Below are 24,898 nucleotides of genomic sequence, written 5' to 3'. Positions count from 1 at the left end.
AAAAAAGGCACGGGAAACTTTGCTCGAGCCTTGAGAAGCCACTTTTCAGGCGAGATTTTTTTCTTCAATCTGTCAATAGCCGTGAGAATGCCAAGTTGGGATCGCGGGAAAAACACAGAAAAGAGCTGTTCTTCAAGAACTAAGGCATCCGCATAATGAGAGCGCGTGTGAAATGCAAGCAGAGCCTTGATGTTGAGCCTTAAGTGTTGCAAAATTAGCATAGTTTCAACCCTTCAACCCTTCACTGTGTCAAATGGGCATAGGGTACCTTTACTGATGTTATTCGTTATGCGTGTGAATGGTGACGGCCTTTTGATATCAGCTGTCTGTAAGAGAGCTCGCTATGCACGGAGTCATGCCTTTTGATATTAGCTATGTGTAAGAGAGCTCACTATGCACGGAGTCGTGTTGCACATTTGTAAGTCTGATGCGCGCGATTTGTGATGTCCATGAGCGACTGGTGCACATAAAATGAAACTCGCGCAGTAACGGAACAAGCGGACGGAAACGGGGCGTCAAACCACTTGGCTCCAGAGTGGTAAAGGGAGGTTTGATTTTAGTTTCACCAATATTTCGCGTTTTCTCCATGCTGATAAAAATAGTAATGTTTTAATCGTCAGTTGGGAACTCGTCTCTGTGTTTTTTCTCGTCTAATGCACGTAATAGTAAATTCCAGTCGGCGATCTGGAACAAGCTTTTTTTCCTTCATTAAACGGAAACCGCATTTCTAAGAAGGATTTGGATTATTCAGATGACGATTTCTGAATGGCTGCTGCCACGCCTGGAAGTATTTCTGCTTCTTCGTTTGCTCACTGTGTTGCTCCAGATCGTACTTAAGGCAAAGTGGAAACACACCGCTGGAACTGCGAGAAAACTGCTTGGCAGCGTCATCTCACGGTCCGTGCCTATGTACATAGTGCGTCCTTTTAAATATTGCTCTCCTGTTCGCATAAACATTTCCACGAGGCAGAGTCGTTGTATACAGAACCGCAAGGTACGGCTCATTATTCTCATGGTGAGAGACTGTCTGGTCGAGCCAGCCGCTTTATATCACTCGATCCTTATTGTGAGCCCTTCCCGCGGCGAAGCTGAAGATCAGATTGCTTGGTATTGAATGCATGTTTGCGGAATAGGCTCGGCACGCTGGCAGAAGAAACGTGCGCCTCCCACACGAGTCCTGACTGATTTGATACAGCGAATACATCAGAAGGAAAACGCAAGGAACTCTGGCTCCTCGCCTCATACACCCCCTTCAAAAAATGCCGGGCACTCACAAGATCTTTATTGCCTTGAAAACAAAAATTAAAGTAATGGTGCTCCAACACTTCGTAAATTGACCATTCACGGCAATTACACGAGCTGCACGGCGCGGCATAGACTCGTATAATGTCGGCACAACGCTCTCGCGCAGCCTGTCCCATTCCTGTTGCACGGCACTCCACAGTTCATCTGATGTAGCCGTGCGTAAATTCCGGGCTGCCAGTTCCTTTTTGATCATCCCCTGCACATTCTCAATCGGGTTTAGGTCAGCACCTGCTGGTGGCCACTCCAGCGTGCGGATTCCCAGCTGGTTCAGAAGTGTGCCCACGGCGCGACCTGTTGAAACATCCTGCTGATCCTGCTGAAACAGGAAGAAGCCGTCGCTGAAGAGCCCACCAAGCACATGGGGGATCAGCTCCTGTTCAATGATGTTATCATATGCGGATGCGTTGAAGCGGCCGTCAATGCGCACGAGGGGGCCCAGGCCATCCTTGCTGATGCAACCCCACACGTTCACAGCGCACCTGCCACTTGAGGGCACGCTTGACGTGTACTCTGGTAGATATCTGTAAAACAGGAGCGTGGACGGAGGTGACGAAGAAAATAAAACAGGTTTATACGATCTCTTTAGACCAAAAAAAAAAAGCCGAATGTTATATTACAAACCTATATAGAGAAATATCTGATATTTGACAACCTAAAATCAAGCCCTTAACTTTTTTTTTTTGCAAACGGATACTGCATAAGGGCCGGTATTGAATAAGAGAAACCCCGCCGGGGTGGCGCAGTGGTTGCGGCGCTCGACTACTGTTCCCAAGGACGCGGGATCGAATCCCGGCCTCGGCGGCAGCTTTTCGATGGAGGCGAAAAGCAAGGCGCCCGTGTGCTGTGCGATGTCAGTGCACGTTAAAGAACCCCAGGTGGTCGAAATTTCCGGAGTCCTCCACTACGGCGTCTCTCATAGCCTGAGTTGCTTTGGGACGTGAAACCCCACTAAACTAAACTAAACTGAATAAGAGAAGATGAATTACACCGCTACCGTTGTGACACCATAGTCATTGAAAACATGTTTATCTGATGCGCCGAAAAGAAATGTGAGAATTACATTATTTTGAAGCAATGGCACATATGACTGAAGGGCGCCTAATTTAACGTCAGTGCTCAACTCTTTTTATGACATGTGCTAACGTTTACGCGTTTCTAATATTACAGAAAGAAAACAATATTAGACCCGCAATTCTGCTAAGTATGCGTATAGAATTGGATACCCAGCATCGGAAAAACGGTTTTCGCATACCTGCAGTTGAAGGGGCGCCAGACTGGTCAGACCGACTAGAGTAAGTACTCTCGTCAGAAAATACAACCTCCCTCCAATCGGCGGTCTTCCAGTGCTGCACGGCTTGTGCAAATTGGAGCCGTTGAAGCTGTTGCCTGCTTGTAAGGTATGGCTTCTGGACCACAACAGAGTTGCTTAAGCCTACTTCTTTGAGACGTCTTCGTATTGTGGATGGTGACACCTGAAGACCCAAGGCTTCCCGCATCTCGCCGGAAGTAATGAAGGGGTCTGCCACAACAGCTGCGACGATCAGCTGATCCGTCTCTTCGTCGGTGATCCGTGGTCAACCACTTCGCTCCGCGTCATGAAGTCGGCCACCTTCATCCCGGTATGCATGTAAAGCTCGACTTACGGCATTCCTAGAACGGCCAGTAATCCGGCAAATTTCACGCTGCGAATTGCCCTGCAAGCTCAGTTCGACGATTCGTCTTCGTTCGGCGATAGGTACCGGCGGCGACATACTTGCAAACGACAGAGCTTAGCATGAACCAACGGCTAATATAGCCGTCATATCGGACCATGATCACGTGGGAATCGCCAGCACCAAGTGAAAGCTGAGCGATGGTTCAGAAAGCGCAGTTCTTGGACGCAGAAGCTTCGCCACGATAGCGGCTCACGATAGGGATCGATGGATAAAACGGTCTCCCAGTGTATCACCAATGCCCTGTTTCGCCATCAAAATGCTTGAACCTGTGGTTTCCTTGTCACTTAAAGCGACTATGTTGCGGCCGTGTTTCAATCTGGACCAAAATGTAGGGAATATTGGCCGTAGTTGTGCAAGGCTCAGAATTTCGGTAATGCAAATTTACCGCACGCTCGCACGTATTTACAATATATTAGCCTACGAAGGACAAATATCCCTGATATGCATGGATAGGGCCTCGTCAGGGACAACGGACAACTACGAGAGCAAGATTTCCTTCTACTACTCATTTCCATCGCATGTCATGTTACCCATTTCCGAGTGGCGGCTACAATTCCCACAGTTACCTCTCCGCCGCGCTGACTCAGTGGTTCGCTCGACTGCTGAGCCCTAGGAGGCAAATTCGATCCTGCCGTGTTCGATGGAGGCAAAACACAAGGCGCCTGTGTACCGTGAGATGTCAGCGGTCGTTAAACAATTACAGGTGGTCAAAATTATCTAGAACACTCCACTACGTCGTCCCTCGTAGCCCGAGTTAATTCGGGACATCAAACCCAATAAAACCGTAAGCTCCAACAGTTACCAACAGCAGCAAACATCCTCATTCAATGGCGAATCTTTTTGTGTTACCCGATGACCGCAGAAAGCAATTTTTCAATTCGATTGCTGTATAGACAGGAACCGCAGCTCTGTCTTTGTAGTCCTCTCAAAACGCGTCATCATGCAACTGCTGTCATCAGAACGTCCGAGTTACCTGACGCTGTAATTTATAACACGGCACTCTTCTGTAGATTCAGCAGAATGCATACTGAGCTTGCAGTTATCGGGAATATAGTTTAAAAAATCTTCTCACGTCTCATAGCACCATAGTAAACTGTGCGCCGCTTCGTACAGAAACCTGCCTTCAACGCGGATCATTTCACACACCCGCAACCTAAAGAAATAAAATTAGCATTTCAAGAAACAACACTACTAACGCCAAGGGGGAATTGTTTCTCTTCTTTTCAAGAATTCACCGGTTTTGTCAGCCAGCCCTTGCGGTACCCAAGCAGCACGCCGTCAATGGACCGCCAATGGTCTAATATTGGGATATATTGGTCCCAATATTGGTCAATATTGGCGTCTGATTAGGGCGCACGAAGAGCCAAGATATATGCCAACCAATTTGATCGGCTCTCCTATCAAAACCAGTATTGGCATACTACCTTGTTTACTGGCATTCAACGGCACTCAATGGCTACTCAATATCTTCCACCCAAGCTCACTCACTGGTTGTTATATCACGGCCATCCCGCCAATCTCACTGGCCATCCAATATCTTGTATCCATGCTTATTCACTGGATATTCACAACTGGCACCAGCCAGATTTATAGGCTACCCAATATTTCCAATCCAATCTTGCCCAGTCTAGAATAGCAGCTTGGGCATGTTGGTTATGCATCTTGAGGATAACAGCGCGGAACACAGGACGGGAGCACAAGATTAGAGGACGACACAACGAGCTCTCGTTGTGTCGTCCTCTAATCTTGTGCTCCCGTCCTGTGTTCCGCGCTGTTATCCTCAACTTGCCCAGTCGTTTTGCATTATTGGCATCCAGCCAGAGCAATTGGTAATCCGGCTAGTTGCTTTTTCGTGCTGTGACTAATAGGCACCTGCAAAGCCATCCCCTACTTATGCAGTGCAGATATTTTTCATGCAGCTTTTTATTTAAATAAAGCATGCTGAGGATATCCATGCACAGAAAATAATACAGCTGAAAGGTTCACTGCATGGTGATTTATTAGGTGTGCACGTGTTACAGGGCATGGAAACATTTAGGCAGAACTCTTAGACTTCAGTGCTCCTCCTGTCTTAGCGTCACTTGGCAAGGTGTTCTCAGGTCCCAGGTTGGAGGAAGGCGCTGTGTTCATCGCAGCTTCTTTTGTGGTCGGTTGTTGGGGCAGCAGCTCCATGCAGCCTTTAAAGATATGGACTTGAGCAGCGTGCATAACAATGTATTTCCTTTCGCAGATGGCACCTGGAAATAAAAGCAACATTCATAAATCCCATTAAGACAGAAAACTTTTAGAAAGTGGAAGTGCAGCTAGACCGTGGAGTAAAAATGCAAAATAAAGCACTACCTGTTGGCCCTCAGGCAACTTTCTTGTCTGATTTACTCAGGTTGAAATAAGCTGCATGCTCAGTGAGGCTGGCCATATTAACTTGGTTACATTGGTTGCGTCATCTGGCAGTGCACGGCTTCCCATGTGGATGTGTTGTTGACGCTGGAAACAAAACAAAATGAGATTTGCCGTTATCTATTCGATAAACGGTAGTCAGTGCTTGCCCCCTTATACTTGTAGTGCCTTTGTGATTGAACACCTGTAGAAGAAAGACGTCGTCATAAATGGAAGCTTCAAATCAATAGCTTTCCTTTGAATAGATTGCCGCAAGAACTAAAAAGAAACTACAAAGGAAAAAACAGACACAAAAAATGGCAGTCGCACTCCGACCGCGGCTGCTAAATTTAGTGTGCACCGCATCATTACTGCAAACAGAACGTTTTAAAAGTTGTCAAAGCTGTAGCCAAAACAACGTACGGCACAGATGCTTTGGGGTTTGTATGATACACTCGAACTGAAAAAATAAAGAAATCCGTAGCTTAGCATCACGTTTGTTGTGGGAACAAGTTTGTACGTGTGGTAAAGTATAAGAACTATGGTAGCAACTGTAAATAACCTATTTTAAGCGGCTATTTTATGACACTTCTACTACTCGGAATTAGCGCAAGAGAAAGATCAAACACGTGAATAAGCTACACGTCGTTTAGACCATTCCAATAGCGCATTCATAATGGCAAATTACAATATTGAATATTCGCTCGCAACTAAAAATCATGTCCCAGAAAGCTAGACTTAACTCTGAGTTTTGAATATAGCTTGTAAAAGAAACTGACTACTTCAGACACACAACACACGCGCGATGAAGTTGTAACCTGAAAATCACACAAAACACGCGTCATGTTTTACAGGACCACGTTTTTCTTTTGCAATACAAAATGGCCACCTCTGCGCCGTAAATTTTGTCATTATGACCAGAGTTTGTGCATACAAAATAGCGCGCTGAAAATACAGTTCAGAACTGACTGGCGTGGTGCGGTCGAAATAAATGACTTTCCGTTCTCGCAAACATATCGGTTATTGACATGATGATCAAGGCTGACAACATACTGCACCAAATAGTGCAAAAAAAAAGTATCTTACCATACGGCTAGCGCAGATTTGCAGACCTCAGTTGCAACAATCCAAAATGAATGCTGCCACGCAAAGTACATCCCAGGGATCTGATGCTTTATACACCTGGTAAGAAAAAGTAGCGATCTTACAAGGAGACAAAGCAAGAAATAATCTCAGAGAGCTCAGTTATGAGCAAACAACTTAAAATGCTGGTGGTACTCACAAATATCCTCTTCCAGGCATGGCCATTAAAACGAATCGGAACTTTCACAAGGCTTAGTTTTTCGGTTCTGCTGTCCAAAGCTGCGGGAGCTCGAGCAGCTCGAGCGGGTGGGGATTGTGTGGCCGACCAGACGCCTCTGAATCAGCGGCTTGTGTCGAGTTTTGAGGCACGGTTGGAAGGGGGCAGAAGGATGGTTGTGTTTTCTCTCCCTCTTTTTTTTTTTGCTTGAGATCTGTCTAAAGAGTAGGCATAAAGCTCGAAAGGGGGTGAGAGAAATGAAAGAGGTCCCGCAGGACCACGTGAGCCCAGAAGGCTGCCGGCCAGGAAAGTTGGCGGGAAGGAAGGGAAGAGTGAGGGGGAGTAGAGTGGTGGGCATTGTGAGCAACGCCTGCCTAGCCGGGAGGAAAGAGAGGACAGTGAAGGTCGCTGCCCTTCCGCGATGACTGCTTTACAGGGAGAAAAGGCTACAAGACGGGAAGTTGAAAGCGGTTTGGAGAATTGCTTTAGTCAAGGCCCTCGGGCGGAGAGGCGACAAAAGGACGAGAGAATGGAAACCATATGTTCTTTGCGCCAAGCGTGTGAGGAGGAATGCGCAGAGTTCTGCCCTTGACTTCGCTAAAACAACGAGGAGTGCGTTCGGAGCTCTTTGGTCGCCTCGACTGTTGGCTCGGTAACATTTTCAGTGGAATGATAATTTCGCTACATTTTTTTTGTTATTGCAAAATACGTTTTACCTCATAGTTTCAAATAATAATCACATACGTAAAACAATCTTCAGTTTTCACGGAATCGTGCTCGGTTCGAACAAATGGACATATTTTTTTTTATTAAAGATGGCACACAGGTCGCTGTTCATGACGGAGTGCTCTTGAAACGTCATCACGCGCAACTGAGCGATGCAACAGCCCGTATACTTGCTGTATTCCTATTAAGGAAAAGAAAAGCGAAAACGACCATAACTACGAGTACTTCAAGTTTAAAAATTCCCATGTTATTCATTTTTTTTTTTCAAATCAGGTGGACATTTAGAGCAAGAAAAAATCCGCGTAGAACTAAGCGTGGGAATATCAAGAAATACAAAATACTCGACGAGCTAGGATCTGAAGAACTAAATTTGCAGTAAAGAAAAAATAGAAAGAAAGCAAGGGTCAACATTGAAACTATATCTACGAACTTGGGACAAGGTTGTCCTCAGAAAGAAGCGCGGTATAATCATCTTTCAGCCCGCGGAAGCAGCGCTTGTGAAAGCGGCAGAATATTTCACAAAGGAACCCTAATTCTCAATCATGTGTTAAATTCTTCGAGAGTGGTATTCTCTAAAAATGCCTCAAAACTGCTAAAGTAACGCACGCGCATTACGTTTAATATATATGAATTGCAATTAATTGCCTGGTTGACATGATGGGATAGAATTATTTAGTTCTCTGAAGGGAAACGCCTTCGGTGCGGTGATTATATGGTTGGATAATAAAGCAATGAATGTTTGAAGAATAGTTTCTGAACAATGCTTAGGAGAGCGCTGTCAAACGCTGTGGTCAAATGCATCATTATGAGCCATATATCAAAGCTTTCGAACAAAAATAACTTTCGTAAAGAACATCGTTATTATGCAATTTCAATTTTGTTACCATATATGCTGGCGACACATGTGCGCGCATTCATTACACTGTAGGTAATTGTTTTAAATTTTTATTTTTTTTCGTTTGCCTTGCCCCATGCAGTGCTGTTGATTTTTTTTATTATCTTTTACATGTACACTACTTTTTGGCAGTGTGCGATTTACGTCGCATTAGAATACGAACCATTCCAGGACAGTTCAGATTTGTTTTCTTGTCAAGTGAATTAGCTAGACATAGCGTAGAAACTATGTTGCTTGTATTTTTTCTTTGAGCTGAAATATTTTATGCGCTGCTGCACCGATGGCCAAAGTCGTTCAGTCTTTGTCTGTTGCTGAAGCCCACAGCAGAATGCAAAAGAGTACAGTACAAATTTGTGTTTAGTAGATATTAGAACTCGAAGGCCCTGAAAGCAGCCCAACATATCTGTCTATAAGAACAGCTAGTACGGAGGCGTGGTATAGTCGGTGCTTATGCTGAATGCCGGAAACAGCTAGGGTAATGGCGAATCATGCAGTGCGTGTTTGATTGGCTAGCGCAATCGATCTCTCCCACCTCTGCTTAGCTTGAACATGTTGGGTTTCTTTCCATCACGTAAAAAAAAGGCGGAAATAATGATGCTACGCGTGCGTGTTTCCAATTATGGACAAACGTTTACAGGATGTGGATTCACCGGATATATTCGATCGTTTCTGCGTTTACTATCCAAACGTAACCCCTGGTGTTTGTTCAAGCGACACACACGTTCTGTTGCGTTCTTTGCATTTGAGTACCTTGCGTTTCTTGACTGCGCAGGATTTTTTTCGCGGACACGTATCTATTAAACATTTGCTTGTAAGATCAGATGTGTGCTCGAGCGTGCGCGTATGCTTGTACTCGTATGCGTATAAATAGGCCCATGGAACGAAATCCCGTGCGCGAGAGTTGTGCGCAAGATGTGTTCGAGATCTGTGCATGGATATATCTGTGCATTGATGTGTCAATCACTTTCAATCATCCTGCTTTGACGAGATCAGAAAACAAATCGTCTCCACCGGGAATCGAATTCCTAGCCTAGTTAACGCTTTAACCAACTGCGCTAAACCCTGGATCGCGAAACTAGCACCATGCGTAATTCTCATTGTGTACCGTGAGGATAGCGACGAGAATTAGTGATAATGACAATGATGACAGAATCAATGGTAATGACGATGCGTTTAGCTGATAACGATAATGATACGTAATGCACCGTATGCAGTAGCATTAATCTCGCCTTCGCTAATTTCTGCAGTGTAGATTCCACGTGCTGTCAGAATTTTTTCAACACTTGGCTAAAGTTTGCAACACTAGCTGTGTTAGCTACGTCCTCGCGTGATCGACATCCGGGCCTCTAGTCTGCAGGAATTGTCTCGAAAATATTATATGCAGAATTTTACATAACAATTAATCGTGCCTAAAGTAGTAAATAAAAGAGCTCTCTACCAAAATTGTCAGGTATAATCGCAGGTCATCCACAACAATTAGCGAATCACGAAAAATGTATTCAGAAAAATATATTCCACATTTTCCGTGATGGGCACTTCTGTTCATTTTGTCTGGTCAGCTCAGTCAAACAATTTTAGGACAATCTATACATTAATCCCAATAAACATTATATATATGGTGGCCCAAATTACGTATGGCGTATGAATATCTTCTACAGTTGAACGTAAACTGATTTCCGGGCCAGCGAAAAATTTAGTTGCGACGAAATTAGCCCCAACACACTGTCATATTGAGATGCAAGCATTAGAAATGTCTCTGTTGGTCAGAGCTGCTTCTACTGTTTTTTTAGCGCCACCGCAGCCTGAAATGTGCGAAGGTGGCCTGCCATCAAAGCTCATTAGGCAATATCGACCACTAGAAACCATGATATATACAATGTTGGGATGCCATCAAAGCTGATGGGACAATATTGACCAATCTATGTCAAGATATATGCAATGTTGACAAGCCATCCATATTGGCAGAACATTATTGCCCAACCTATGCCATTAGGGTGCAATGCTGGCTAGCCATCACAGTCCATCGAACAATATTGAACAATATAATGCATATGTATATATTGTTGGCAGGCCGCCATGACAGGCGGGTCACTATTGCCATGATTTATTTATTGCTGACAAGACAACCATAATGGCCGGACAATATTAACCTATTTATGCCATTATATGTGCAATGCTGGCCAGCCATCAGACATCATTAGGCAATATTGACCGCTATAATCCAAGATATATACAATGTTAGGATGCCACCAAAGCTGGTGGGGCAATATTGACCAATGTATGCCAAAATATATTCAATGTTGACGAGGCAACCATAATGGCCGGACAATATTAGCCAAGCTATGCCATGATATGTGCAATGCTGGTCAGCCATCAAGGCTCATTAGACAATATCGACCACTAGAAACCAAGATATTACAATGTTGGGAAGCCGCCAAAGTTGGTTGGACATTATTGACCACTGTATGCCTAGATATATTCAATATTGAGAAGCCGTTGTTATTGACCGGACAATATTTACCAGGTTATACTATGGTGTGGAAGATATTGGCAAACAATTGCAGCTGGTTGGCCAATAATGACCAGGCTGCCTCATTGTGTATACAATAATGGCAAACTGTTGAATATGAATGGGCATTATTGACCGCTCTTAGCCGGTTGAATGCCAATAACGGGTATGGGTGAAGTTCACTGGGCCAATAATGATTATGGTATAGCGTGGCTGCACATTATTGGTAGCTCAATGGCACCATTGGGCCACTTGTGGGCCAGTAATCCCCAATCAATCCCCATTATTGGGCCGATGAAATGTGCTGCCTGGGTAGTGTCCCATTCGTTTACACTGTACCCAAAAAAGCTTATCATAGGTGCTAAGAAAATAACAGATAACGTTCTGCGCGTTTTGGTCTGTAGTACCTTCCAAGCTTACAAAAAAAACACCTGTCCCTCATGGACATTGTCATTCGCGCGCATCAGACTCACAAATTTGCAACATGACTCCGTACATAGTGAGCTCTCTTACAGAGAACTGATATCAAAAGGCCGTCACCATTCACACGCATAACGAATAACTTCAGTAAAGGTACCCTATGCCCATTTGACACAGTGAAGGGTTGAAACTATGCTAATTTTGCAACACTTAAGGCGCAACATCAAGGCTCTGCTTGCATTTCACATGCGCTCTCATTATGCGGGTGCATTAGTTCTTGCAGAACAGTTCTTTTCTGCGCTTTTCCCGCGATCCCAACTTGGCATTCTCACGGCTATTGACAGATTGAAGAAAAAAATCATGCCTGAAAAGTGCCTTCTCAAGGCTCGAGCAAAGTTTCCCGTGCATTTTTTTTTCTTCTTGTAGCGTGCTAGCCGCCGACTGATTAGGCAGGCAAGCCACCGACGGCGTTAGCGCCGAAGCGCACCGACAGTGGGAGCAGCTGCCACTATTTTCCCTTCGGGAACTATACACTTTTCACACTACTCTTCGACGAGACCGTTCAGAGTAGCCGAAATCCGTACTAGGAATTTATCAGTCGTGATAAGCACCCGCGCGAGAGCGAGGGGGAAGTTTGTCGTCACTCGGAGCACTCTCGCAGCGAGATAGCAGCGCCGTGGGGCGGCCCCGCAACTGCTCCCGCCGCCGAAGCGGCGGTCTCTCCACTTTTGCTCACGACTGTACATACCATCGTCATCGTCCCGCGGCGCCGGCTCCAGCACGCGCCTGTTCACCATCAGATTAAAACGCTGACACGGCGTACTTTGCCTGCCGTCACACACACACACACACATATATATATATATATATATATATATATATATATATATATATATATATATATATATATATATATATATATATATATATATATATATATATATATATATTGCGGGACCGCAGAACCCCGGGCAGCGCGAGTACGCATGGGCGAGCTGCCGGGAGCGGGGGTGATATGTTATCGGCGTGCAAACGAGGGTAGATAAGCGTGTCAGAATCAAGGCTCGGGGCATTTGGCCAGGCGGGAGGCCAGCGAAGGGCGGTCTGTGAGCGTCAGGGGCCGGCGGGATGTACACGGAGCGAGGTCCTGCCAGACGAAGACTGAATCATTGTGTGCAAGAATGGCTTATACGTTTTGCGTGAGTTGCTGCCACACGAGGAGCAATTGTTTTTATACCGCTATTAACGCTTTGGCCCAGTGTGTTTTGTGTTGCCGCAGTAGAGCCCTGACCCTTGTTTTATTCTTGGTACTCCATTGTCGCGCACCTCGATAGCATGTTCTCAGTGTAGAGTCGTCCAATGGTTTTTATTTAATGCTTTTATGTTGATCTGGAATAAATCGTTGTTTTTAAGACGTGGTATTTCACTCGCCGGGAGAGACCGTTGCTCGCGGACCCGTATTATAGAAGGCAGAGCCTTCAATATATATATATATATAATATATATATATATATATATATATATATATGTATATCTGTATGTATATCTGTATGTATATATATATATATATATATATATATATATATATATATATATATATATATATATATTGTTACTTAGCTGTATTCGCTGTTCGTGGTGAGGATGACGAAGTGCAACAGACTCCGAGAAGACGACGACGCTGAGCGTTCTGAAATTGGTGCCCTCGTCAACGTTAGGTGTGTGGACAGCTTTCGGACTGTAGGTCTTCCAGGTAACATCTCTTGGTGGAGGTGAATCTATTCGATACCCTGTCACAAACTGGACCTCCGCAGCGGCCGCCACGTCGGAACGACTACAATGACTACAGACGCCTCTACCTCTACAGCCGCCGCACCTGCTGTTGTCATATGGCCCACCCCCGTGACCCCGAAACCTGCGGGAGCGACGACGTCGACATAGACTGCTGGCTAGCCCTATATGAGCGCGTGAGCAAGCACAACAGGTGGGATCCCACACTCATGCTCGCGCATGTAATCTTTTACTTGGCTGGGACCACGCGGGCGTGGCTTGAAACCCACGAAGACGACCTAACATCTTGGGATATCTGCAAACAGAAGCTCCACGACCTGTTCGGAAAGCCTATTGGCCGCCACATCAGCGCCAAGAAAGCGCTCGCCTCTCGCGCCCATACGTCTACGGAATCTTATCTCACATTCATGACGTCCTGTCTCTATGCCGCAAAGTCGACTAAGGCATTCCTGAGGAGGATAAAGTCAGCCATACAGTAAAAAGCATTACCGACGATGCCTTCAGCCTCCTGTTGTGCAGCGATTGCTCCACAGTGGACTCTGTGCTGCATGTGTACCGTCGTTTTGAGCAGGCGGAACAGGCACATGTCTCACCGTTTCGACCGGCTACCGAACACGGCTGCTAGCTCCTCCTGTATCGATATTCGGTCGTTTCAGCGACGGTGGCGGCGCCGCGCGGCCTGTTTTTAAAGCAGCGAGCCGGTGGTCGCTCTTCGCGGCGTGGGCGACCGCGTTGGTTTGGAGCGTGGGGATGCGAGCAGAAAACGAATATTTTTGTAACTCCGAGATGTGCAAATTGATAAACTGTTTGACAAAGCAAATATGTATTTCCTGGCATGGAGCAAATGTAAAAAAAAAAAAAAAACAGCGTTTCGGTGCGCTTGGACGTCCTTGCACTTTACTGACATTTTCTACAAACACCCCGACCAGTTGACCAGGGAAATCATCGAGGCGTATAATATGGTTAAGAAAGAAAGATTTTGTGTCAGCAAACCTTCCCTGCTCCTGCGTGACTGCGAGGTTGCATATGTGGACGTCATATAGTAACGCGTGCATTCTGGTTTTCGTGTTTTTTTTGTTTCTTTACCTTATATAATTGTGTTTCCTGCGATTAAACTTTAGTTGAGAGTCAGCGCTTGTTCCTGTAATTTCTTCCTGTCGTCCCCGTTTGTTCGCCCTTTTTTTTTTGATTGGGTTTGCTGGGCTGCTTTATAAGGTTGTTACGAATTAGATTTCGCGTTTTTTTGCGTTGTGTTTGACTCGGTCTTTCGGACCGGGGAGCAGTGCCTGGCGGGTCGTGCCTCGACAAGTCTCCCGCGGTTCGTCCGACAGAGAAGTCACAAATTCAAAATCTTCAAAGTCATGGACATCGACTATGCGTTCATCGCATGCAGTGGCGGCGGCGACGCGTACGACTACGACCAGCTGGGCGGGGCCGGCTCTCGTTCGGATGGTCTGGCGGGTCGTGCCTCGACTTCTTCCTGAGAGAAAGCTGCTCAGCTCTGCCTGGGCGGGACGATTGGCCTTCTTTTTAAGGGAGTTTCGCCGACCCTGAAGGCATTGTCCCCAGGGATAAGAGGAAGGGGGAGATGTAGTTAAGCCAGGTGGTTCTGGTTAAGCCCCCTTTCTGCGTGCTCTCCCTGTCCGTAAAATCCCTTCATAATACGAAAGTAGCGACTTTCTGTGAACTTTGCCACCGCTCCACGCCCCCTCGCAGATCCTCCTCTCTCAGCTCTCCCATCGGCGTTCTTCTCAAAGGTAACTGGCTCCGCGGGCCGTCGCCAGGAAAAGCGCGCGAAAAGTTCGCTCTTTTTGTGTTTTCATTTTTAGCCGGCGCCATTTTTTAGGCAGCAGCTGTTTGTAGGAGCTAGCTCCCTAGCATTTCGCGCTTGCACTTCGCGCTATTCGCGCTGTTTTAATGCAGCGCTATGCCGAGCTGCTGCATATTTATTTGCACAAGCTGTCGTGAAAAAGGCTTCATTCTTTTCGCAATTCAGAACGGGAAGAAGGCCACTATTCGAATAAAAAAGTGATTCAACAACATTGGCCGCAAGAACTTCACCACGACGAAGACTAGTCACCTCTGCGACGTACTGTGCATTTGTTCCAAGCGACATGAAACTGCTTCCAAGCGTATCACAAAGCTGATAATCTCATTTAAGTCATTCATCATTTTGCGCCGTTATGCGCGTTATTGTTTTGACCTCGTGGTTCCACTCAATGTGCTATACAATAGCGACTGCTGATGCATACAATGCGCATACAATAGCCGCTTTATATTCTAAACTAAAGGTCTCGCTTTTCAGCGCTAACGCGTGCAATGAGGGAGATTGTTAATTCATTAATAGGCTTATGTCGCAGGAGCATGTAGAGGACTCTTTCGCAGAACTTGTCCACAGAGTGTATATATATCCGCACATCAAAATTTTGTCTCTTTAGACCCTCGAAATTAGACCTCGCCCTAATCTGGCGAAAATTGATGTCCAACCTAATTTGAATATGGCGAATTTACTGGTTAAGTCCAAACTTCGGTGGGCCTCCCTCAAAATGTAGACCCAGAAACCCCTTAAATTTGACCACTTCCAAAGGTGGCAAAATTAATGACCAAACTCATTTGCGTAGTGCGAATTCAGGGGTTACCTCGAAACTTAGGTGGGCCATTGCCAAAATTTAGCTCTCTGGACCCCCGAAGTTTGACCTCGTCCGAATTTGACCAAAATTGGTGTCCAATCTAATTTACGTATGGCGAATTGAGCAGTGGCCTCCAAACCTAGGTGGCCTATTCCCAAAATTTAGCTCTATGTACCTCCGAAATTTGTCCTCCTCCGAATTTGACCAAAATTGGTGTGCGACCTATTTGAGTATGGGGAATTCAGTGGTAATGTGCAAATTTAGGAGGGCCACCCCCGAAATGTGGTTCTCTGAGTCCCCAAAATTTGACCTGGTCCGAGTATGACTGGAAATTTGTGTCTATAATCTAATTTGCGTATGGCCAACTCAGTCTTGACTTCCAAATTTAGGTGGGCCTCCTTAATTATTTGCCTAGTTAACGGGCGTGATGTCAATTTTCGTAGTGTAGAGTAGCCGTCGGCCTTTTACCCGAGAGGTCTAGTGTGTACAAAGAAAACAATGCTGTTTGGTCTTGAATTGACATAGGAATATTTTGTACGTGCGCACCCTGTCGCAGTTATCGACATAAGGCCTGTACTTCTACATTTTGCCACTAAAAGATTTGAAAGCGTTGTGGGTCACGTTTCTTTAGTCTGGTCTAAGCAAAAGGAAAAAAAAAATATTGGTCATACTAAAATTAGAGTTGACACCAATGTGGGTGAACTTCCTACAAGGTGAAGTATCAGTGGTCGACAGGGCCAAATTTTGGGGTACGGACGACGGGAAATCGGTGCCCTGATCGTGGCTCTCGGTTTCGGCTCGACGTCACTTCGAGGCTGTCGACACAGGAGCTAGATCGGTGTCATGCGTAACAGAAAAAAGTTGATATTTGATCGTTTTTAAGCAGCCGCGAGAATGTTTAATTACGAAAACAACTAAGCAGCTGCATGTGCACTGCGCGGTGCCAAACTCAGTCTAAGCCTTATCGAAAAATTTTAGGATGACCATCAAAGCATTTGTTCCAGCCTCTTGCTAGCAACCATCGCAATTATGAAACTCCGCTCGCTAACAACTGCATAAACATTACTTCCGCTAAAAGAGAGGTGAATCTACATTTTACTCAGCATCGGTATGCTGAGAATATTCAGGAATGTTCAAATATATAGTAAATATCATGCTTAATATATTTAGCCGTGTTGAGACACATGGTAATGAGAAGTCAAAAGTAATGTGAGGTGTATTAAGCAAGCGGTTTTTGTTCATGCGGCAAGCGCTCGTAATTTGCACTTTCATTGCGCGTACGAGACGCTAATTTATGTGGCTCGCGGTACAGTCAAGCGAGTCGCATGGTTACTCTTGTCTTTATTCGATAAAAGAGCGTGGAAAAAGCGCACACTTAAGAGCGCGAGCGCGTGCCAGCCAATTTCCCGGACAGCGAAGGAGCGCTGCCCAAAAAAGCGTGCCGTGTGCAGCGCGCGCAGGCGGCGACCGAGGATATTCGAGGAGGACAGTGCCGGAGTGGAGGAGAGTGTCGCTACTTTCAAATTATCGAGGGGCTTTACCCGCCCGCCGCTTCTCGCGCCATCTAACCGATGCGGCCGTTACCGTGTGCGTCGCTGGTGCCGCCACCTCTCGTGCATGAGCGCAAGCCTAATTTTATTTTCTTAACATCACAATCTCATCAAAAAAGCTGAGCGTCCTCGCTCACACTCCATCACAAAAAATGCCACAGAAAAATGCACATCAAAGGAGTTCACAGTCTGGGATAAAGTCACATCACAATATCACCATATCACACATGGTGTCCATCTATTTTTAGAGCACTGTATTAGTAGTAAATAAAGTCGTCCTTTTGAGGCCTGCGAGGTCTGGAGTCCTACGCGTTAGTAGAGGTTTTTTTCGGCGGAGTCCTAGCGGGTAGTGGAAAATCTTCTCCGTCGAAGAATTCGCAGGAGCTGGGTGGTCGGTGCCCCTAGTCCAGGGCTCCGCTGGCAGCAACTGACTTGTGGACTAGCTGGATAATCCAGGCTTGCTGGTCCAGGTTGTCGCTGGTCAGGGCCGCCTCCCATTGCTCGTGTGTCGGGCATGGCACTAGTAATGTTGGGTCAGGTTTGTCCTGGCATTCCCAAGAGATGTGATAGAGTGTGGGGCTTGCACCGCACCAAGGACAGTAACTCGTGTATTTTGTTGGGCTTATCTTATTTAAAATGTTATTTAAAATTATCTTATTTAATAATCTTACTGATTATTATGCTCATTAAAAGTTTTCTCTTTCCCTCTCTCTCCGTCGAAGAATTCTTCGTCGCCACTTTCACTTTCACAGCTGTCACAATCGTTATCGTGTGCACTGTTTGCTACCCGCGTTTGCACTTCATTTCCCGTCGCCGGTCCGAGTTTGTGTTTTTTACGAGCACTATCACCATCACAATCACTAGCACTGTTCCTTTGCTGTAGTTGATTGGTACCATCCGCTGATTCTGCTGTCACTGTTCCTTTCGCCGCTGGTCCATGGCCGTGTTTTTCGCGATCACAATCACTGTCACTATCACTCATATTGCTTTCCTGCTGTAGGCGCTTATTGGCCCCATCTGCTGGCCTTGCCCTTAGCGGTGCCTCCATCTACGTTACTGACGCGGTCGTTTGTACGGGTTTGGCCGTAGGCTCATCATTGAGCGCAGTGCTGCTGCTGTTGCTGCTTGGTTGCAAAACTTCATCCTCAGTGAAATTTCGAGTAACGTACGGTTTAAGCCGTTCCACGTTTACGATGCCCCGTTTCCCTCGTTTCGACTCTACCTCCTAGTCATTCTCGGCAGTCCGTCTTACCATTCGAAATGGCATTCGAATGTGAACTAGATCACCTGGGGCGAAGCTCTGGGTTCGTCGTCCGGCGTCGAAACGTTCCTTGTGGTTTTTCTTGCTCTTAAGCTCACGGTTCCGCACGAGTTCTCTGGCCTCTTCCCAGCGCGCAGCGACATCGCCCAAGTTGCTTCTGGTCTCTTGCGAGAGCCCTAGTGCAGCGTCAATGGGCAAGGTTGGTTCTCTGCCGTGGAGAAGGAAGAACGGGGAGTATCCGGTCGTTTCGTGTACTGAAGAGTTGTACGCAAAGATGACGTACTGTAGAAACTGGTCCCAATCTCGATGATTGGCAGAGACGTACTTGCTGATCATTACTGCCATTGTTCAGTTGAATCTCTCGCAAAGGCCGTTGGTTTGGGAATGGTACGCTGTGGTACGGGCGTGGTTAATACTCGTTAGCCGGAAGAGTTCTTCCATCATTTCAGCAGTAAAGTGGCGTCCCCGATCGGTGATTACACGTTCTGGTGCCCCATGCCTTAAGACCACCGAGTCCATGAAGCCCTTTGCTGCATAAGCTGCTGCTGCTTCAGGTGTGGCCACTGCTTCCACCCATTTCATGTAATAGTCTATCATAACGACTATGTATTTGGTGCCGTCTCGGGATTCTGTTAGCGGGCCCACAAAATCCGTTCCAGCCTGCTGAAACGGTGTACATAGTCGGAGAAAGGAGTTGTAGTTCGCCCACTGGTTTCATATTGGTCGTGTTTCTTGTTTGACAGTCAGCGCAGGGTTGGACGTAGTGTACAATCTCGGTGAACATTTTTGGCCAAAAATATCGCTGGCGGATTTTCTTCAGTGTCCGTTTTACCCCTAGGTGACCGGCCGTGACTTCATCGTGGCACGCGGCTAGGATTTCTCGTCGTAGGCTTCTTGGAACAGCAAGTGCCAGTCTTTCCTCAGTAAACCCCTTCCCTAGCAAAAAAGACCAATAGGGAGCGTTATTGGTTCTATAAAAATCGGTATTGGTTCTGTAGGTATTCTATGTGTTGTATCTGCATTTCTATGGGACTTATGTAGAAACTCATAAATATTTGTCCTATACGTTTCATAGGTTTATCTGTGGGTTGTATAAGAAAAGTATCAGACCAGTACAGAAGCCATACATCTCATAGGTTGATACAAGCTTGTCTTGTAGACCAGTACATATTGGTTCATGTGTCTGATACATCAGTATGCCTTTGTTTATGGGTCTAACATGCAGGATCACTCAGTTGGAGATTTTAGGATATTGCTTACTTTTCCATCTCGGACACATCCCCAAAATTCACGCATTCATCCCGTTTATTGAACGTTGCCGTAATGTACAGTGTTAAACCACGGCCGCTCGATGAAAGCGCACTAGGTGCGGCCTGCTACGTCGCCCGAAACCGACGGGAGGCGCCTACTTCCTGTCGCCCCCCGCCGCGGCGCCACCGTTCGGGGAAAGCCGCGCGCGGAGAGCTGCGCCTGGCTGCGCTTTTAGGAACGTCGGCGTGGTAGAAGCCTTTTATTTTAAGATATAAGAGCTCCACTTCACACAATTTGGCAACACGAATTAGTATATACTGTCATGTCTAGTGTGATCATGTCAGCACTTAGCGCTTGCTCGGCAGCATTGTATACTGGAGTGTACCCCGAAAAATCTAATGCGACGGTGGTTCAAGGCCACTCGATTGGAGAGCTCGCATTACCATGGTGTTGCATTCGGATCAAGTTGTTTGTCACATGAAAAAGTCACCCGGCTGTGAACAATTCGAAGCTGTTCAGCTGCCATGGTAGCCTAATGCATAACCACTTAATTAACTATGTCGCGAATTATTTGTCATTTTTATATCATTGACTCATTCCTGCATACAGCTTTTATACACAAATTGATGTCAACCTGTTCTAAGCTGACAGCTCTATAAAATAAAAAAATGTCCTACCATGAGCATTCTCTGTGAAAATGCGACATTAACCAACCGTTCTATCTCATTCTGACAAATGTTACGGTGGAAATATGAAGATGTTTATTAGGTTAAATCTAGATGATAACCTGGGACCTTCGACTCAGTTGGAGACCTTAAACTTTGTACGCCAGAACGCTATCCGTCATGGCTTCACGCATTTTGCATGACCGGACAAAGTAAGCGCGCTTGATAGAGCCAGGCTGCCTCAAGGTGCTATGTATATGCGCCGAAAGTTTTTATTACTATCTTTATTGGCTGCTCGTAAACCCATACAATTTTGCTGATTTTTAATTTTCAATGGAAGAACGCGCATCGAGTGTTCCTGTTGTGAAACTCTTAGCTGCGACCACAAGAATGTTCACGCTTCAGAGTGCAACTGCAGCCGAGATTCAGCGAGCAGCCAAGTACGCTTATTAAATGGCCACACAAAAAAGGAAGAAAATTACCAATCGCAGATGGAAAACCTTTCTTGAGAGAGGTTTATGCCATAGCCATAAACGTCGCTCTACTTTTGAGTTCACATTTCCAGCCCAGCTCGCTCTCAGTGGGTGCAGCAACTTAACGATATCTTGCATAGCACCTCAGCGTGGGCATGCTCATTGTTTTCATAGATAAGCTGCAGGTACTGTGTGCAGTGAGAAAACAATGATGAAATCAAAAGTTTACACAGCTTGCTACATCGCCGGAGCTTTTCAGACTTCATCATCCTGTTAATGAAGGTACTCGTAAGCTGACAAAGCTTGATTACTTCCTTTGCGGGGTACATCAAGCCTCCATTTTCCTTGGTTTTCATTAACCTGTAACTGGTCCAGTTGACTCATATTTCCTGCAACAGGCTCTTGCACGACTGACATGTCGCCTCGAAACCATTACCAAATATCGCATAAATTAAGCAACAACCTGGTAGTGATAAACAAAACTTGGGGTTCTTAAATCTCCTTGCAGAGCCTCGTTGGAGTAGCCGCACTTTGCTACCTGCTTATTCAACGTGTCCCGTAATTGCTGCCTCTGTCGCATATCTTTAGAATGCAGCCTTAAGCCACCGCATTATATGAAACAGCACCCTACACATAGGTATATAAAGCCCCTCTTTACCGAAGCCGTACGAACGTGCCCTATAGGTGTATAGTGTGCCTGACTTGGTATCTAAGGGTCCCACTTTCAATAATTTCCATTTCACCTTTACATTTTACTGACTCTCTCTGGTTTAGCAGCTCCTGCCACATTGAACATGTCATGTGTTCTCACTGCGCCAAAGGTGTCGGGCCATATCACCAACTAAAGTGCCTATTACCAGAGAGGTATTTTTCCGACTTTCTGCCGACAGAGAAGGCGCAGGATTTTCTATAGAACGTGGCTTTTCATTTTATCGCATCGGCTCAAACAGTCTCAACAGTATTAACAAATGTATGCACAGGCTCCTTTACTTGCAAGGCCACTCAGACTAGCGCTGCAAAATTTAGAACAAATTGCATGCTTATATATGAAAAAAACCGTTCGTAGCTTTTTCTGATATGTCCTCGCAACATAACCTGCGAGAAAAACTTCTGGTGCTACCTCGTCGTGTTTATCTGCTTCACAACACATCGTTAAAAATCCTAGTTCACTGGCCAGCTCCCTGGTAACTAAATAGTTTAAACAACGTGACGGGAACTCAGGAAAAGAGGACGACACAACTAGCGCGGTTGTGCCGGCCTCTTCTCCTGTGTTCCCGTCACGTTGTTTGCACTGTTAACCTATAATCAATCACCAACAAGTCCAATCTGCTGTCCCTTGTAGCAAATTCAACGGCAGCTGATAGGGCATTATGCTTCAGCATCTATACTTTTTAACCTCAGCGCCGCTTTCATTTCAGAGGAAGCGAGTGCATTTCCACTCCTCGCTGCTGTCTTTGCCTGAAGCAAGCTCAGCAGATAAAATTAGATGGTCTCTTAGATGTCTGTTAAGCGGAGGACGGCGAAAGCGTACCCTTCTCCTATCATTTGCCTCTCATCGTTCGTCACAGTTCATTTCAAGTCGTCGTTTGATATATTGGTCGTTTTCCATTCATGATGAGTCTGCCTGCGTAGTCATTTTAGCCCTTACCACTCATAACTGAGCAGGTTTACATGTCGTCGTTTCACATATTGGTCATTTCGTAGTCATTAGCAGTAATGATGAGTCATGCCTAGCTATTATAGTGATTACCACACATCGCAAAGCACTTTTACTCATTTCTAATCAAGTGCGGTCATTACATGTCGTAGTTTGATATACTGGTCATTACAAATCATTTTAGTCATTATTACCCATTATTAGTCTTTAGCATTAGTCATTACCTCTATCAATGTCTATTTATAACTTTTATTGATTACCTATCACCATCAATCATTTTCATTCTTAATCCCCCCGCAGGGGGCATCTGTTAAAGCAGATGTTTGCGTGTACTGTGCGACACCACGGACCCCGAGCACCCACGCTTAGCCGTGCGTGGCATCGCCGTGTCTGGGGAAAAGGGGATCCTGGTGGTTGAGCCGATGCCGAGTGTTTGGACCTTTAAGGCCCCTCGGCGGAGGCAACACACAACTTTGGCCCACGCTTCCCACAGACGGCACCTCCGGGCTGACCCACCCGGGGGAAATCGGCAGTCGCCTTTTCCTGTCCTCCCCTCCATCTTTCACTTTCCTATCCTCTCTCTTACAACTGTCCTGTCTTCTCTTACCTTCTTCGTTTCTTCCTACTTCCAGGCGGCGAGGGTTAACCTTGTGTGGCTAACCACCCTGCGTTATGCCATATTTCGTTATAGTCGGGGTGTACGGCTGGCGCGGGCAGGTCTGCTTTGCGAGTTCCTGTCCCGTCCCCTCGTTGGGCTCCATGGTGGGTGGCCGCCCCCCCCGGCTGAACAAAAACTTACTGCATGGCTTCTTCTTTGCTCTCCAATGATCGTTCCCGAAAAAGGGGACGGACCGATGAAACTGCAAACTTCTTTCTAAAGAATGCAAACAGATTCCCACGCTTCCACGTGGTGCACAGTGAAGACCCTCAAAAAACAGCTAGGCAAATATCTCCTTTTGTCGTGACCAAGACATTGACTGAAGCAATAGGCCAAGGATACAATGTCAAAAAACTTCCAAATGGCGACCTACTCTTGGAAATTATGTACCATCATCAAAATGAAAAACTTCCTACAGTAACCAGCTTTGGGGAATGCCCAGTTAATGTCACCAAACACCGCTCTCTAAACATGGTGAGGGGAGTCATTTCAGATGACGACCTAAAGTACCTAAGTGAAGAAGAACTCCTTGAAGGACTAAGAGAACAAAATGTCATCAATGTGTTCAGAATTAAAATCAGACGGGATAACAAAGAGATACCGACCAGGCACTTAGTCCTTACCTTCGAATCGAGCACACTGCCCGAGGCTGTGGAGGTAGGGTACACGAAGATAAAACTGAAACCGTACATACCTAACCCGCGTCGCTGTTTCAAATGCCAAAGGTATGGCCACGGCTCACAGACTTGCCGAGGCCAACTTACATGTGCGAAGTGTGCCTCCCACGAGCATCCCACTGAGAACTGTGAATCCGAAACGCATATTTGCATCAACTGTGAGGGCAGCCACGCTGCTTACTCACGAACCTGTCCAACATGGAAACAAGAGAAAGATATCATCACACTAAAAGTCAAAGAAAACCTCACTTACAGGGAAGCACGTAAGAAACTCACGTCCGCTCACACCCCAACTTATTCTGTTGTGACGCAAAAGGGGGCGGCGTCACAACAGTCTTTGGAACCTGCCCAGGTGACACACGGTGCACCTAAGGCAGGGACCTCTACGTCCCCGGTGGAAGTAGCTGGGGCTGCTCCACCACCCCCAAAGCAGGCTGCGCGGGCCTCTAGGTCAGCTGGCCCCAAGGTCTCTACAGTAACGGCGAGATCTACCACAAATGTGTCTGTGCAGTCTGCACAATCGTCCAGCACGTCCGAAGACGCAATGGACACAACAAACGACGACCGTCCGGGGCCGTCAACATCTGACAGGCGACGGAGCTCCTTGGAGCGAACTAGAAAAGAAAAGGCCCGAATCACCGGGCCAGAAAAAACTTAGTCTCTCTACCTTCCTCATATAAAATGGCGTTCTTAGTTCATTGGAACTGTAGAGGACTTTTAAGAAACTACAGCGATATAAAAGACATTCTTGCTTCATTCTTACCCGCAGCACTGTGCGTTCAGGAAACCAATCTCGGTGCGCAGCATAAAAACATACTAAAAAAATATACAGTTTTTCGCCGCGACCGAGAACACGTTAGCAGGCTCTCGGGTGGTGTTGCTATCATTGTAAGGAATGATATTGCAGCTAGTGAATACAAACTTGACACTCAGTTTGAAGCAGTGGCAGCCACCTTGCTTACATTTAAAAGAATCACGGTGTGCTGCGTGTATGTTGAGCCACATCGAAAAATAGCTCTCAATGACTTAGAAAACCTTA

Source organism: Amblyomma maculatum, chromosome 10 (assembly GCF_055883805.1).
Source record: "Amblyomma maculatum isolate TAMU_Amacu chromosome 10, ASM5588380v1, whole genome shotgun sequence".
Taxonomy (NCBI): Eukaryota; Metazoa; Arthropoda; class Arachnida; order Ixodida; family Ixodidae; genus Amblyomma; species Amblyomma maculatum.
This window is presented reverse-complemented; position numbering follows the sequence as displayed.